Below are 17,382 nucleotides of genomic sequence, written 5' to 3'. Positions count from 1 at the left end.
TGCAGTTCTATGCTTTTTGTCTTTATTGGATTATCTCCTTTAGTAACTACATAGTCTAATTTGAATCTCTACTGTGTCATACAGAAATGCTTTTTTAGCCTTTATTTATTATTTTATTTATTATTTATTATTAAAGATTTATTTATTTAGTTGAAAGGCAGAGCTACAGAGAGGCAAAGGCAGAAGCAGAGAGAGATCTTCCATCCATTGGTTCACTCCCCAGATGGCCACAATGGCCAGAGCTGGGCCAGTCCGAAGCCAGGAGCCAGGAGCCAGGAGCCAGGAGCCAGGAGCTTCTTCCAGGTCTTCCACATGGGTCCAAGGGTCCAAGGACTTGGGCCATCTTCCACTGCTTCTCCAGGCCATAGCAGAGAGCAGGATCAGAAGTGGAGCAGCCGGAACTGGAATTGTTACCCCTCTTAAAAATGCCGGTCCCTCTTTTAGCCTTTTTTATTTGTAACATAAATGCTGCATGCATTGATAGAATAAGTTTTTAAAAAAATCTTATTTCACATAAACTCTCTGAAATATTTTTCCCAAATTTTATCTCATTAGAACATAAACTCCATGAGGACAAGGATTTTTACTGTTTTATTTACTGTTGCATTTTCTGGACCCAGAAAATGCCTGGTATGTAGTAGATTGCCCACAAAACATACTGGTGAATGAATGAATTAATCTTTCCAACTCCCCTGAGATAGAAATATTACTAGCCCTATTCATGGACAAGGAAACTGAGTCTTAGACGAGTGAAGAAATTCCTTAAGATGCCATCGCTGTTTAGTGAAAGAACTTAAGACTCAGCTCTTGCCAATCCCAGAGCTCCTATGTATTAAGTGCTTTGTGTGGCCCAAAGTCCACTGTTCTCATCAAGTTGGGAGTTTTTTCATTCAAGAATGTAAAAGCCTATAAATTAACCTGTTGAGAGCATGCTACCTCTCTGAATGCCATTTTACTTAGAAAACAAAATATTTAACTATTCAAAGGAATATCCTGAGGTTTATGAAGCAAATAAAATAACTTTTACAATAAAAAAAATTGCATGAATCAAACCTTTTTTATTCATGGTGACTAATTCTGCAAAGAGGAGAAATCCCTAAACAGAGTTGAAACACTGGGGAAGGAAGATTTGAAGATCTTCACCGATTCAACTGCATGTGAAGTATCACGATTCCTTCAAAGCAATATTCCTGTTCAGAGATTCAGTTATATTTGCTGAATAGAGGGGTGAAGATTGCGTTTCCAGGACCTAAGACAGTGTCTGGTTTATGATAAGGGGCTTAGGTGGTGAGTGAATGAAGTCATTCACCAGTCTGCTGGCAGGTGACATAAATCTGTAGCAATAATCATAGCTAATATTTGTTGAATGTTTGCTATTTTCAGATATTTTTCAATTTTGCATGAATTCATGAATTTCCTTGTTTAATTCTGACACCAGACCATGGGGTAGGTCCTAGTGATACATTTTTACAAATAGGGAAACTAAATTTGTCAAAGAGCAGCCATAGTGTAGGGTCTGTCTTTGAACTTGAGTCTATTGCGCCGCCAAACCTGGGTTCCAATCCTCACAAGCCTGCATCGTGAACCTTCCAGCTCTCCTACCAACTCCATCCCCAAAACCTATTTAAACTCTAGCCTTGGGTTCTAAGTATCCCTCTAGCATGAAGATTAATTAGTTACCAAAATTGCTCTGAAGATTATCGTCAGGAACACTACTTAGGATACTAGCTTTGGAATTGGGGAAAGGGGTGGGTGGTGGGAAGATGTGGGTTGAAGTGTTGAGTGTTGACTTAGGGCTGAAGGGAGGCAGGTAAATACTACTGGTTGTTGCTAAGAAACATGCAAACTGATTATCTCACCTTCCCTCATTTATGCAGGATCCAGGTTTTCCGGGCTTCTCTTCCCTTTCCACGTTGCCCTTGACATTTATGTTAATTGTATTTCACATGGATGGAAGTGAGGAAGGATGGTAAACATGGTGCAGGTTTTTAGGTTGAGAAGCGCCCGAGAGGAAGGCATACCAGCTAATAGAGTTTCTTAACAATTTCAGTCCAGTGTGTGCATTTATTCCAATTCTCAGCAGCACCTGAACACACAAATGCTTCAAACACAAACTTCATTCTCACAGATTGCCCTCTCTCCTATAATTTGCTGTCCAGAAAGAGATTAATTATATACAGAGGGGAAGGAGGGAGAGGATACTGACAAAGCAATGCCTCAGGTGCAGGATCCTTTTTGTTGTTGTTCACAGTGAGTGGCCTTTATTTTTATGATTTGTAGAAAACTGACATTTAGATTTCAAAATTTAATTACAAAATTATCAGCAGCAGTTTGCAACATTTCAACAATGTCGACACAAGCAAGGTTATTATTATTCCAGGTTCACAAAGCAAGACCTGGCCGACGAGAGCCTTCTTGTCACCCACCGGCCACACTGCTCAGGATCTGTTTGTGACCGTGTGTTCTTCCATCTCCTCTTCGATTCTCTGCCAGGCATCTGACTGGACTGCAGCCCCCCTTTCATCTCCCCACTTCATCCAGAGTCCATGCATTCGCTGTAGCATCCTTTATCGCTTCGACATCCCCTGGAGATGTCCCACCTTTCTTTTTGTCAGTTGACAAACCAGCACCTGGAATACAAGTTTTGCTTCTGCCAATATCCTTTGCAAGCTGTGCCCCGTGTGCCCTTGAACATTTTCTCTGCTTCCTGATGCTCTTTTAGTTTCAGTTTCTGGAAATCCAGTACTCTGACCCGTGGAATTTTGTAAATTACATAAATCTGTAATGCTACTTATTTGTTACAGGATTTCTTAGAATACTTAGATAAGTCAGAGATCTGAGGGAGGCCCAAGGGTCCAGGTCACGCAGTTCCGCAAGACTGTTGTGGGTGAGAATGAGTTCTGTTGAGACAGGGCAGAACCTGATCAAGCCCCTGGCCTATACGGCATAGTCTGTTGTTGCTCACTAATAATGTTTTCAATCTTCTCAATAAAGGAAAACCATCCAGTTTCCTGATCTCATTGTCAGAAAAATCAATAGCATCAAACTGGTCTAAAGCAGCACCTAGGTTTTCAATGACAGGAGCTTTATACTTGAAGGCCCAGCTCCGGTCCCGCAAGGCATCAGTGTACTGTGCCACCTGCTCCATCAGCTCTGCCGTCAGCCACCCCACACTGCAGCCGCTGCCTGCCTCCCAGGGTCTTTTTTTTTTTTTTTTTAAGGTTTACTTATTTATTTAAAAGTCAGAATTACACACAGAGAGAGGAGAGGCAGAGAGAGAGAGAGGCTTTCCATCCAATGGTTCACTCCCCAATTGGCCGCAACAGCCGGAGCTGTGCTGATCCAAAGCCAGGAGCCAGGAGCTTCTTCCAGGTCTCCCACGCGGGTGCAGGGGCCCAAGGACTTGGGCCATCTTCCACTGCTTTCCCAGGCCATAGCAGAGATCTGGGTCAGAAATGGAGCAGCCAGGTCTCAAACCGGCATCCATATGGGATGCTGGCGCTTCAGGCCAGGACATTAACCTGCTGCGCCACAGCCACTGCCTTCCCCTCAAAGGGTCTTTAATATGAACAAAGAAATGGTTTGGCAAAGAATTCTTGAGAATTCTATGCTCTCAGCATTAGGCTGAGCATAGAGGTTACGATGAAGCTCACATTTGTGTGCAGAAAATAGAGATATAAACCAGTCCAGAGTGCTAAGCACCATGCGGTCCTATATCCAGCGTGCTATGGGAAGGCCTGGAAGGGGGATGTGACCTCCTTACTGCAGTCTGGGGACAGCAGTGAGAACCAGCAGAGACCCAACAATCTTCCATAGCAGTGCCTTGATGTTTTCTCTCACTCTGTGAGGGCTACAGCCTGGGCTCTGCACATCTTGTTCCCATGCAATTTAACCAGAATCGCAGGGACAGGGGACAGCGGAGGAGTGGGCTACCGCCAGTGATTAAAATGACACTGTGTTTTCAACATGTGGAGTACTAGATAGAGATAATACAGCAGAGTGATGCAGTGCGTGGTGTCTGGATTCGGAGCAACTCAGTTGAAATCCTGGCTCTGCCACTACGTGATGACAGCAAGTCACTTAACCCCTCTCTGAATTCTTGTCCTAGTCTGCTAAATGGGGCAAAAACTTGTCTCTGACTCTTAAGGTCATTGGACAGATTAAATGAGAGTAATGTACAAAAGCACTTCAAATAGTCTTGGATACCCCAAATCCATGCCGCTTTATGTGATAAGGTTTCAGTGAAATTTCAGGTTGTTATTTTTATGTAGTCTTTCGTTATAAAGGAATTGTGAGTGTATAGTGCCATCTTAAGGATAATGCAACCAGACGGTCTTGTCATTTTGTCATCTTTTTCATGGCTAGAGGTGCAAGACTCATCTTAACCTCCTGCTGGGCATTGCCTTCCCTTGGTTCTTCCCACTCCAACCAGTGTTCATTGTTCTGTGCTGCATACCTCGTATACTCACCCACACCAGCAAAATTAATCATCCTTACTTAACCCCTTGTTTGTATTCCATCTCTCAAGAATGACCACTTACTCACTTTTGTGCTGCCCGCCCCCCCAACTGCCCAACATACTGAAATATTTCTGGGTTAAATAAATGAATGCTCAGAAAAATAATTTAATTAGTACAAACATGGACTAAAATTCACATGAGTTCCCAGGATCATAAAGGAAATAAAAGTTCACTTAAGTCCATTGAGATTTCATTGGTCCTTTATCTGTCAGGACATGACTCTCCCTAGATAATCCATCCGCTCACGTTTCATAAGTTAACAGGGTGCTCATATTTAGTATTAATAATGCAGTGAAATTCAAACCCAGTCTCCCAAAGACTGAAAAACTAAAAAAGAAAGAGCGAGGGCAGAGACGGGGCAGATGGAAAAGGAATGTGAGAGGGACTTCACAGTTTATTCCTGTTGGTAGCATAGAAACATATTGCTGACCCACAACAGGACATTTAAAACTGAAGCGATTTATGCTGAAAACACGAAGCTATTGCGGATGGATTGCAAATGAATAACTAAGCTGGTAAGAAAGGAAGGGAACTATCCAGCCACCCTCCACATACACACACTCCTCAAAAGACAGCAGGAAAGCATCGACGTAAGGCACACAAGTTGACATGATAACTGTGTTGTCAGTCTTGGTAAGCTGGAAGCTTAAAACCTTAGAACCATAAAGTCACCAGAAGAGAGCCTGCCAAAGTGGGGGAGGAGAGAACCAACCCTCATATAAGGCTGAGACTCTTTTTTTTTTTTTTTTTTTTTTGACAGGTAGAGTTAGTGAGGGAAAGACAGAAAGGTCTTCCTTCCATTGGTTCATCCCCCAAATGGCCACTATGGCTGGCACCTGCGCTGATCCGAAGCCAGGAGCCAGGTGCTTCCTCCTGGTCTCCCATGCAGGTACAGGGTCCAAGCACTTGGGCCATCCTCCACTGCCTTCCTGGGCCACAGCAGAGAGCTGGACTAGAAGGGGAGCAACAAGGACAGAACCGGCGCCCCAACCGGGACTAGAACCCGGGGTGCCGGCGCCGCAGGTGGAGGATTAGCCTAGTGAGCCGTGGCGCCGGCCGGCAAAGACTTTTCAAGGCCTTTATTTTCACTGAAAGGGTAAAGTAGAAAAAAACAAACAAAAAAAAAACCAAAAAACCGATGTCCAATTTTCCCTCTAGTCCAGGGAGAAGATCAAGATGTTTGTGGACTGTGGAGGGGGAAAGGAGAATCCCTAGCTCTGTTGCACATGTTTAAACAGGAGAAGGAAGATATGTAGATTGTCTGCGTGGCCTGGGCAGCTGCAAGCTCAAAGTCTCCGTGAAAATATGTCCCGCTAGTGACACCCTGGGGGCATCTTGTAGGTACCAGTGATGAGCCTTCCCTGGAGGGCTGTGAGCTCTGCTGAGGCTGCACAGAGCTCCCACATGTGAAACTGCATTAGAGAAGGACTCACAATTCAGAATTACAACACTGTGGTGAAACACTCCAGCAGAAGCAAAAATTTGCCATCAGCAAACAGCAGACTGGGATATCCACATGTTCATAAAATGGAAAATGTTGATATACACTTTACAATAAACATTTTAAAATTGATTAGAAAGGGGTAAACACTGAAAAAGCCAATATTCCATGAAGCAGCTTTCAAATTCTAAAGGCAACCAAAAAGAACTTCTGTACATAAAATAATGCTACCATTAAAATAAAAAATTCAGTGGAAAAGGCAAACAACCAATTAGGCATACCTAGCAGAAAAAAAAATGTGACCTGGAATGTAATAAACCAGTATGTAGTAAAAAGAGATAAAGAGATGAAAAATAAAAGAGAGAAGGCGTCCAATGTATTAAAAATTCCAGAAACAGAAGAGACAATATTCAAAGTGATACTATCTCAGACTTCAGAATTGGTTATAGATAAAAATGTTCAAAACTATGGAGTCTGAGAAATCTGAGCTATATAAATAAAAATAAATCCATACCTAGGCATATCAATATGAAATTATGGAATATTCAAATGAAAGAGATTTTGAAAGTTATCAGAATGACAATACAGATAAACTACAAAGAAATGAACATTAAAGTCAAGTTTATCAATACTGAAGGAAGTGAGAAAGCAGCAGAAGAGTGTTTTTAAACGCTGAAAGAAGATAACATCCACTTGGAATTTTATAATTCAAGAGTGAGGACAAAATCATGACATTTTCAGATAAACAAGGAAGAAATCATACACTTTTCATATAAGGATATAAGTGTATATACTTGTATATGTATGACTGTATTATGAAGTTTCTTTAAAATGTTCATGGAAATGCATATTATGAAAAAACTGTGCATAAACACTTTTTCATTCCCTGTATGTTTGACTAGTCAAAGCATCAATGTCAAAATTTGGTTGATGTAAATAAGTTGACACATCAAAAGAATTTTAACACTTTAAAAAGAGTGACAAAAAATTTTTAAGACTAGCATCCAACTCAAAAAATCAGAAAAAACACGTATAAAATCTTTTTTTTTTGTGGCTTAGTAAGTTTTTTTTTTAACTTTTATTTAATGAATATAAATTTCCAAAGTACAGCTTATGGATTACAATGGCTTCCCCCTCCCCATTACTTCCCTCCCACCTGCAACCCTCCCATCTCCCGCTCCCTCTCCCTTTCCATTCACATCAAGATTCATTTTCAATTATCTTTATATACAGAAGATCAATTTAGTATATATTAAGTAAAGATTTCAACAGTTTGCACCCACACAGAAACACAAAGTGAAAAATACTGTTTGAGTACTCGTTATAGCATTAAATCACAATGTACAGCACATTTAAGACAGAGATCCTACATGAGGAGTAAGTGCACAGTGACTCCTGTTGTTGACTTAACAAATTGACACTCTTGTTGATGGCGTCAGTAATCACCCTAGGCTCTTGTCATGAGTTGCCAAGGCTATGGAAGCCTTTTGAGTTCACCACCTCTGATCATATTTAGACAAGGTCATAGTCAAAGTGGAAGTTCTTTCCTCCCTTCAGAGAAAGGTACCTCCTTCTTTGATGACCTGTTCTTTCCACTGGGATCTCACTCACAGAGATCTTTCATTTAGTGTTGTTGTTGTTGTTGTTTTTGCCACAGTGTCTTGGCTTTCAATGCCTGAAATACTCTCTGGGCTTTTCAGCTGGATCCGAATGCCTTAAGGGCTGATTCTGAGGCCAGAGTGCTGTTTAGGACATCTGCCATTCTATGAGTCTGCTGTGTATCCCACTTCCCATGCTGGATAGTTCTCTCCCTTTTTTTTAATCTATCGGTTAGTATTTTCAGACACTAGTCTTGTTTATGTGATCCCTTTGACTCTTAGTCTTGTCATTATGATCAACTGTGAACTGAAACATATCACTTGGACTAGTGAGATAGCATTAGTACATGCCACTTTGATGGGATTGAATTCGAATCCCCTGATATGATTCTAACTCTACTATTTGGGGCAAGTCTGACTGAGCATGTCCCAAATTGTACATCTCCTCCCTCTCTTATTCCCACTCTTATATTTAACAGGGATCACTTTTCAGTAAAGTTTCAACACTTAAGAATAACTGTGTATTAATTACAGAATTCAACCAATAGTGTTAAGTAGGACAACCAAAAAACATACTAAAAGGGATAAAGTATTAAGTTGTTCATCAACAGTCAGGGAAAGGGCTGATCAACTCACCGTGTCTCATAGTGTCCATTTCACTTCAACAGGTTTCCTTTTTGGTGCTTGGTTAGTTGTCACTGATCAGGGAGAACATATGATATTTGTCCCTTTGGGACTGGCTTATTTTACTCAGCATGTGTTTTCCAGATTCCTCCATTTTGTTGCAAATGACCGGATTTCATTGTTTTTTACTGCTGTATAGTATTCTATAGAGTACATGTCCCATAATTTCTTTATCCAGTCTACTGTTTAGGTTGATTCCAGGTCTTAGCTATTGTGAATTGAGCTGCAATAAAGATTAAGGTGCAGACCGCTTTTTTGTTTGCCAATTTAATTTCCTTTGGGTAAATTCCAAGGAGTGGGATGGCTGGGTTGTATGGTAGGGTTATATTCAGGTTTCTGAGGAATCTCCAGATTGACTTCTTTAGTGGCTTAACCAGTTTGCATTCCCACCAACAGTGGGTTAGTGTCCCTTTTTCCCCACATCCTCGCCAGCATCTGTTGTTGGTAGATTTCTGTATGTGAGCAATTCTAACTGGGGTGAGGTGAAACCTCATTGTGGTTTTGATTTGCATTTCCCTGATTGCTAGTGATCTTGAACATTTTTTCAAGTGCCTGTTGGCCATTTGGATTTCCTCTTTTGAAAAATGTCTATTGAGGTCCTTGGCTCATCTCTTAAGTGGGTTGTTTATTTTGTTGTTGTGGAGTTTCTTGATCTCTTTGTAGATTCTGGTTATTAATCCTTTATCTGTAGCATAGTTTGCAAATATTTTTTCCCATTCTGTCAGTTGCCTCTTCACTTTCCTGTTTCTTTTGCAGTACAGAAACTTCTCAATTTAATGCAATCCCAATAGTTAATTTTGGCTTTGACTGCCTGTGCCTCCGGGGTCTTTTCTAAGAAGTCTTTGCCGGTGCCAATATCTTGCAGGGTTTCTCCAATGTTCTCTAATAATTTGATGGTGTCAGGTTGTAGATTTATGTCTTTAATCCATGTTGAGTGGATTTTTGTGTAAGGTGTAAGGTAGGGGTCTTGCTTCATGCTTCTGCACGTGGAAATCCAGTTTTCCCAGCACCATTTATTGAATAGACTCCTTGCTCCAGGAATTGGAAAAACATATATAAAATCCAAAAGCAAAAAAAGCAGGAAAAATATAAATATCAAATAATAAATAAAAACCAGATGCCTAGTAGGGAAAGAGTTAATAATCTCTGCAAATATCTCAACAGTTAGATTAGCAAATTAGAGCCAAAGTAGAGCATGTCAAGGTGACCCCTACTTGAAAGCATATTATGGTGGTTTTAACCATGCCATTAGTGTTCTCAGCATGTGCTGTGAGCCGAGGAGACCAGGGTATCCGCATGTCCTGCTCTTCACTGACATTTAAAGCAGCAGTTAGATGCAACCAGAAATTAGTCCTAAAGGGTCAAGGTTGCTGTCAACAAGCCCAGGAAGAGCGGATCCACAGGAGATGGACTGTTTGTGACAGAGGCTCTGGCAACAGGGGCCGGAACACAACCACTCCCAAAGCGCAGCCATGCTTCATGTTCCTGCTAGTGCTTCACACTGGCTGATCAGACCCCAGAGAACAAGCGAGCCTTGCTGTTGAAGCCTGCAGCCGTCAGCCTCTCAGAGCTGACGGTGGTGGAAGGCAGGTGGAAGAAAGACAGACAAAGGATGAAGAGTTGCAAGCAGAGAACAACCAGCACAGTCTCTTTAAATCTCTTAATGATTTTTCTCATCTTAGCACATTATCTAAGATCCTCAACGGTGGGGATTATGGATTCTTTCTTTTGATCTTGATGAAAACAAATCAAGAGTATCTCCATTGTGATGTGTGTTCTGGGTTTTTGATAGTTAGCATTCATGAAGCTAGAAAATTTCAGACTCATTCATTCTTAGTTGTTGTTTTTTTTAAGATTTATTTATTTGAGAAGTAGGGTTGCAGACAGAGATGGGGAGAGACAGAAATGTCTTTCATCCACTGGTTCACTCCCTAAACAGCCATATTTGTGGGAGCTGGGTGGATCCAAAACCAGGTACCAGGAGCTTTTTCTGTGTCTCCCATGCTGGGGTAGGGGTCCAAGCACTTGGGACATCTTTACTGTTTACCCAGGCCATAAACAGAGAGCTGGATCAGAAGAGGAGCAGCCACAACTAGAACCGGCACCCATGGGGGATGCTGGCACTGTAGGTGGAGGCTTTACCTGCTATACCACAGTGCTGGCCCCTCATTCTTAGTTTTTTAAGAGGGTTTTTTTTTTTTTTTTTTGACAGGCAGAGTGGACAGTGAGAGAGAGAGACAGAGAGAAAGGTCTTCCTTTGCCGTTGGTTCACCCTCCAATGGCCGCTGCGGCCAGCGTGCTGTGGCCAGTGCACCGCGCTGATCCGATGGCAGGAGCCAGGTACTCATCCTGGTCTCCCATGGGGTGCAGGGCCAAGGACTTGGGCCATCCTCCACTGCACTCCCCGGGCACAGCAGAGAGCTGGCCTGGAAGAGGGGCAACCGGGACAGAATCCGGCGCCCTGACCGGGACTAGAACCTGGTGTGCCGGCGCCACAAGGCGGAGGATTAGCCTAGTGAGCTGTGGCGCCGGCCCTAAGAGTTTATTACAATAGGCATTAAACTTTATCAGATGTTTCTTTTTTTAAAAAAATATTTATTTATTTATTTGAGAGGTAGAGTTACAGACAGTGAGAGGGAAAGACAGAGAGAAAGGTCTTCCGTCCGCTGGTTCACTCCCCAGATGGCTACAGCGGATGGAACTGCACCAATCCGATGCCAGGAGCCAGGATCTTCTTCCCAGTCTCCCATGTGGGTGCAGGGGCCAAGGACTTGGGCCACCTTCTACTACTTTCCTAGGCCACAGCAGAGAGCTGGACTGGAAGAGGAGCAACTGGGACTAGAACCTGGCGCCCATATGGGATGCTGGCACCTCAGGCAGAGAATTAACCCACTCTGCCATGGCGCTGGCCCCTATCAGATATTTCTTTGCAAATGCTGTTAATGATTTTTCTTGTTAGTTTGCTAATATGTTGAAATACATAGATACATCATAGATTCTTTTTTTTCCTCTCTTAAAATGTTTTAATTTTTATGTAAAAACTAACTAAACATTTGTAGATACCATGTGTGTTAATGTTTAGGAATAATAAAGTGAACACTCACATACTGTGAATGAATACTCACAAACAGCACAAGAAATAGCATATTACCAACAACTTGAAAATACTCTGCTGTAAGAAGGAACAGGCCATCAAGGAGAGAGGCGCCTTTCTCTGAAGGGAGGAAGGAACCTCCACTGTGATATGGCCTTGACTAAACAAGTTCAGAGTCGGTGAACTCAAGGGGCTTCCATAGCCTAGACAGCTTATAGCAAGAGTCTCGGGTGATTGCTGACGTCATAAATAAAAGTGCCAATTGTTAAATCAACAACGGGAGTCACTGGGTACATGCTCCCCACGTAGGATCTCTGTCCTTAATGTGTTCTACTATGAAACTTAAAAACAACACTACTAGTCGAACAATACCCTATACCTTGTGTGGTTGTGTGAGTGCAGCCTGTTGAAATCCTTGCTTAGTATATACTAAGTTGATCTTCAGTATATGAAGGTAATTTAAAATGAAACTCGATGAAGGGAGGGATGGGAGAGGGAGTGGGAGAGGGGAGGGCCGCGGGAGGGAGGGAGGTTGGTGGGGGGGAAGCCACAACAATACAAAAGTTGCACTTTGTAAATTCACATTTATTAAATAAAAAAATAACTATATAACAAAAGAACTTAATACTTTACCCTTTTAGTATTTTTTATGTTCTACTTAAAACTGTTGGTTGAACTCTGTAATTAATACACAATTACTCTTAGGTGTTTAATTAATGCTATAACTAGTACTCAAATAGTATTTTACACTTTGTGTTTCTGTGTGGGTGCAAACTGTTGAAATCTTTACTTAATATATGCTGAATTGATCTCCTGTATATAAAGATAATTGAAAATGAATCTTGATGTGAATGGTAGGGAAGAGGGAGTGGGAGAGGGGAGTGTTGTGGGTGGGAGGGAAGTTATGGGGGGGGAGCTATTGTAATCCATAAGCTGTACTTTGGAAATTTATGTTCATTAAATAAAATAAAATATATATATAAAAGAAAACACTCTGCTGTAGTCATCACACTTTCCTCTCCCTAAGAACTAACCAATTCCCTAAAGTTTATGCTGATACTTTATAAAAACACTTTTTACTTTGTACTCCTAACTCCTGTGCACCCTTAGCTTTTGATCACTTCTAAAAATTATCCAGATAAAACTATTGTATGCATATTCATCTTGATTTTTGCTTGACATTACGTTTCTCAGACTCACCTATGTTGAATTTCTAGTTGTAGTTAACTCATTGTCACTATGGTATTACATTAAATGATTATGCTGCAATTTATTAATGTATTCTATCATTGATGACTACTGGGTATTTCTAGTTCTTTGGTACTGTGAATACTACAGATAAACTACTTTTTTTTTTAAGATTTACTTATTTGAAAGAGTTACAGACAGAGAGGGAGAGACACAAAGAGAGAAAGAGATCTATCTGTTGGTTCACTCCCCAGATGGCCAAAATGCTTAGGGCTGGGCCAGGCTGAAGCCAGGAGCCATGGACTTATTGCAGGTCTTCCATGTGGGTGGCAGACGATCAATACGTGGGCCATTTTCCACTGCTTTTCCAAGGACATTAGCAGGGAGCTGTATAGAAAGTGGAAGAGTCAAGACACCAACTGGCACCCAACTGCTGGTGTTGCAGGCAGGAGCTTTACCTTCTATGCCACAAGGCCTCCCAATGATAAAATATTCTTGTACAATAATCCATAAGCCCGTGTGAATGAATATCCTATGGTTATGTATCTAGTATATGAATTTCTAAGTGATGAAAATTTTCCCCAAGTGGCTGCACTAATCTATACCACCCTTAGGTGTATAGATGAGTGACAAAACTAGCTAGTGTCAGAATTTTCTCAAGTTTTGCCAATCTCGTCACTATTAAATTATTGTATTTCCAGGCCAGCACTGTGGCGTGGCAGGTAAAGCTTCGGCCTGCAGTGCTAGCATCCTATATGGGCACCAGTTTGAGTCCTGGCTGCTCCACTTCCCATCCAGCTCTCTGCTATGGCCTGGGAAAGCAGCAGAAGATGACATAAGCCCTTGGGCCCCTGTACCCATGTGGGAGATCCAGAGGAGTCTCCTGGCTCCTCTACCTCTCTGTAACTCTTTCAAGTAAAAGACCTCTCTCTCTCTACCTCTCTGCCTCTGCCTCTCTGTAACTCTTTCAAGTAAAATAAATAAATATTTTAAAAATTATTATATTTCACTGAGGTTTTTTCCTTTTTCTAATTGTAAATGAACATGAGAAACTTTTCAGGTTTGTTGGCCATTCATGTTGCCCCTTGTACAAAACGCCTATTTATTTTGTCTATTTCTTAGTTGATTTTTTTCTCTTATATTCATAGGAAATATCTAGTATTCCATATACTAGGCAAATATCTTTTTGGTAGCTGTAGCTCCCCCTCCCCCAATGAACAACTCTTATCATGGTGAATTTTATTAATTAAGGGCCTTAGTTTTAAATTATATGAATTAATAAATCTTTCTTTGGTTAATGGAATGTATCTACATGAGGGTACTTCAAAAATAGAATTAAATGATAAATTTAGGGGCAGGTGCTGTGGCATAGTAGGTTAAGCCTCCACCCTAGGGGCTGGCATCCCATACGGGAACCCATTTGAATCCTTGCTGCTCCACTCCCAATCCAGCTCTCTGCTATGACCTAGGAAAGCAGTAGAAGGTGGCCCAAGTCCTTGGGCCCCTGTACCCATGTGGGAGACCTGGAAAAAACTCCTGGCTCCTGGCTTCGGATTGGCGTAGCTGTAGCCATTGCAGCCATTGCAGCCATCTGGGGAGTGAACCAGCGGATGGAAGACCTCTCTCTCTTTCTGTCTCTCTCTGTCTCTCTCTCTCTCTCTGCCTCTCTGTATCTCAGCCTTTCAAATGAATAATCTTAAACAAAAAAAAAAAAGAAAAGCAAAGATTTTAATGCTTTTTTTGCTCCAACTTTTCTTCTTTAATTTTTTTATTACTTGAGAGACTGGGGGGGGGGGAGAGAGAGAGAGAAACTGAGCACCCATCTGCTGGTTCACTCCTCAAATATTCACAGTGGCCAGGGCTGAGCCAGGCCAAAGCTAGCAGCCAGGAACATAACCCAGGTCTCTCACATGTGTGGAAGGGATACAACCACTTGAGCCATGTCACCTGCTGCCTTCCAGAGTCTGCATTATTAGGAATGCTGGGACCAGGAGCAGAGCCAAGACTTGAACTAGGCACTCTGATATGGGATATTAACATCTAAATGGCATCCTTTTTCTTTTTTTTAAGATATATTCATTTATTTGAAAGGCAGAGTTAGAAAGAGGAGAGACAGAGAGAAAGGGAGAGACTGAGAGTGAGTCTTCCATCCTCTGGTTCACTCCCCTGATGGCCACAACAGCCAGGGATGGGCCAGACCTAAGCCAGGAGCCTGGAACTTCATCTAGGTATCCCACATAGGTGGCAGGAGCCCAAGTACTTGGGCCATCTTCTGCTACTTTTCCAGGCCCATTAGCAGGGAGCTGGATGGGAAGTGGAACCTTGAAAACAGATGGGCCTTGAAAGGGTGCTCCTATGGAACACGGGCATCACAGATGGTGGTTTAACCCACTGTGCCACAATGCCAGACCCCAAGTAGCATCTTAACCACTAGGCCAAACATCCGCCTCTTAACCTTTTAATGAGAAGAGTCACATTAATTGATTTGATTTGCTAGTACATAACCATCCTTGCATTCCTTCAGCACATTCAGTTAAGTCTTGATATATTTCCTTTTGGACACTGCTAGACATTTACATATTCTTTCATGAGTATCTTACTCATCTTTCATGAGTAAGACGGACAGGAAGTGCTTATCTCCTTTAATTTGTTTGTTGGGTTTTAGACAAGGTTAGGCACATAAGAGGCAGTGGAGCGTGGCCCTTCTTTCATCTATACTCCAAAAGAGAATATAGCATTGATTCTCAACTAGGAAAATTCGACTCTTCAGTGACGTTTGGAAATATCTGAGATTTTTTAACTGTCAAAACCGGAGAGACAGGGCCAGTTGTGGCATAGTGAGATAAGCTGCAACTTATGAAGCTGGCATCCCATATGAGCACCACTTTGAGTCCTGGATGCTCTGCTTCTGCTCCAGCTCACAGCTAATGCTCCTGGGAAGACAGCAGAAGATGGCCCAAATACTTGGGCCCTTACCACCTACATGGGAGATCTAGACGGAGTTCTAGACTCCTGGCTTCTGGCTGGTCCAGACCACCCTGGTCTCTTATACACGTGGTAGGGGGCCAAAGTACTTGAGCCATCATCCCTGGCTTCCCACGTATATTAGCAGAGAGCTGGATTGGAAGTCGATTAGCCAGGACTCAAACTGGCACTCTGTTATGAGGATGTCTGTGTTCTAAGTGGTAGCTTAACCTGGTGTACCACAATGCCTGCCCCTAGTGTTCTAATTTTCTTTCTAAAGATTTATTTATTTAACTGAAAGAGTTAGAGAGAGAGAAAGATGAAGAGACAGAGAGAGATCACCCATCCATTGGTTCACTCCCCAGACAGCTGCAATGGTGAAGGGGTGGGTCAGGCCAGGCCAAAGCCAGGAGCCACAGCTTCTTCCTGGTCTCCCACATGGATGACAGAGGCCCAAGCCTGCTTTTCCCAGGCCATTATCAGGGAGCTGGATAGAAAGCAGAGCAGCCAGAACAAGAAATGGCATCCATATGGAATGCCTACATAGCAGACAGTGGCTTTATCTGCTACACCACAACGCCAGCTCCTATTGTTCTAATTTGAAAAAAGAGATTATAGCCATATGTTTCATGTGTAATTTTTTTAAAAGCAGATAATAGAATAAATGCTGGAAGAAACATCTGATGATTAACAGTGTTAGTTTTTTCAGAAGTTCAGAGAAGAGAGCTCCGATATGTGGTTCACTCAAGTGACTGCTCTGAGAAGGCAAGTATGGATTCAGGAATGCAATCTTGCCTGAGTGGCAAGAACAGTTACCAAAGATATCACTGTGTCCTCCTACTGTCTGCATTGGCAGGAAGCTGGAGTCAGAGCCAGGTAAGATTCCAGTTATTTCCATGCCGGGTGTGGGTATCTTAACAGCTAGGCTGAACACCTGTCGATTGTAGAAAAACACACGAATGGTTGTTGAGTTCTGCTTTGTGCTTATTTTCAAACTTCCTAAAATTATAACGACATAAATTTCATTTTATAAAGAAATTTCTGGCTACCAGTGGAAACTGTGGGAATGAGAGCCTAAAACCAGCAAGTTTTAGAGAGAGGTCCACAGCCTCCCAGCTAGTCAGATCCTGGCATGTGAGTGACGGCCACTAAAAAGGCCTCACTTACTGTATAAAGAGCTAGCTTCGACAGTCATATCACAGCTATGACAATTAGCAACTTTCTTTTAATATTTACTTATGCCTCACTTACTGTATAAAGAGCTAGCTTCGACAGTCATATCACAGCTATGACAATTAGCAACTTTCTTTTAATATTTACTTATTTAAATTTATCTTATTTATTTAAAGATTTATTTATCTGAAAGACAGCGAGCCAGAGAGGGAGAGATGGAGATATCTTCCACCTGCTGGTTCCCTCCCCAAGGGGCCGCAATAGCCAGGCCTGAGCCAGGCGCTTCACCTTGGCCCAAGCACTTGAGCCACCTTCCGCTGCTCTCCCCGGCCACTCGCAGGGAGCTGGATCGGAAGCCGAGCAGCAGGGAATAGCAAGCGGCCGCGCATCCTCTATGCCACACCAGCTCCTCTTTAAAAAAAATTTTTTTTTTAAAATTAGGCAGTGAGAGGGTGGTCAGGCAATGCGTACAGAGCCGTCCTCACGAGTTTGAAGCAGCAGGAGGCGTAGGACGAGGCCCTGACGGAGACAGGCACACAACCCCGCGGGAGGGTTTCTTTTTCCTTCTTTTTGGACCGAGCTCGCCGGGCCGGAAGTCGCCCCCTCGGCTGCCCCGGGGCGCCCCACGTACCACCCGCACCCGTCTGGGCCACCGCAACACATCACTGGGGCCCAGGAAGCGCCTCAGTGGCCTTCAAAACAGTAAATGGAACTGACGGC

General features: G+C 42.5%; 1 pseudogene; it reads right to left on the bottom strand.

The window, feature by feature from the left end:
* Positions 1-2,371: 2,371 nt before the first annotated feature.
* LOC100358314 (U2 small nuclear ribonucleoprotein A' pseudogene) lies at positions 2,372-17,325 on the bottom strand (annotated as a pseudogene).
* Between the last annotated feature and the right edge of the window lie 57 nt (positions 17,326-17,382).

Source organism: Oryctolagus cuniculus, chromosome 1 (assembly GCF_051225735.1).
Source record: "Oryctolagus cuniculus isolate XC-2025 breed Fujian yellow rabbit chromosome 1, ASM5122573v1, whole genome shotgun sequence".
Taxonomy (NCBI): Eukaryota; Metazoa; Chordata; class Mammalia; order Lagomorpha; family Leporidae; genus Oryctolagus; species Oryctolagus cuniculus.
The sequence above is the reverse complement of the archived record's forward strand: the minus strand, read 5'-3'. Positions and strand labels throughout refer to the sequence as shown.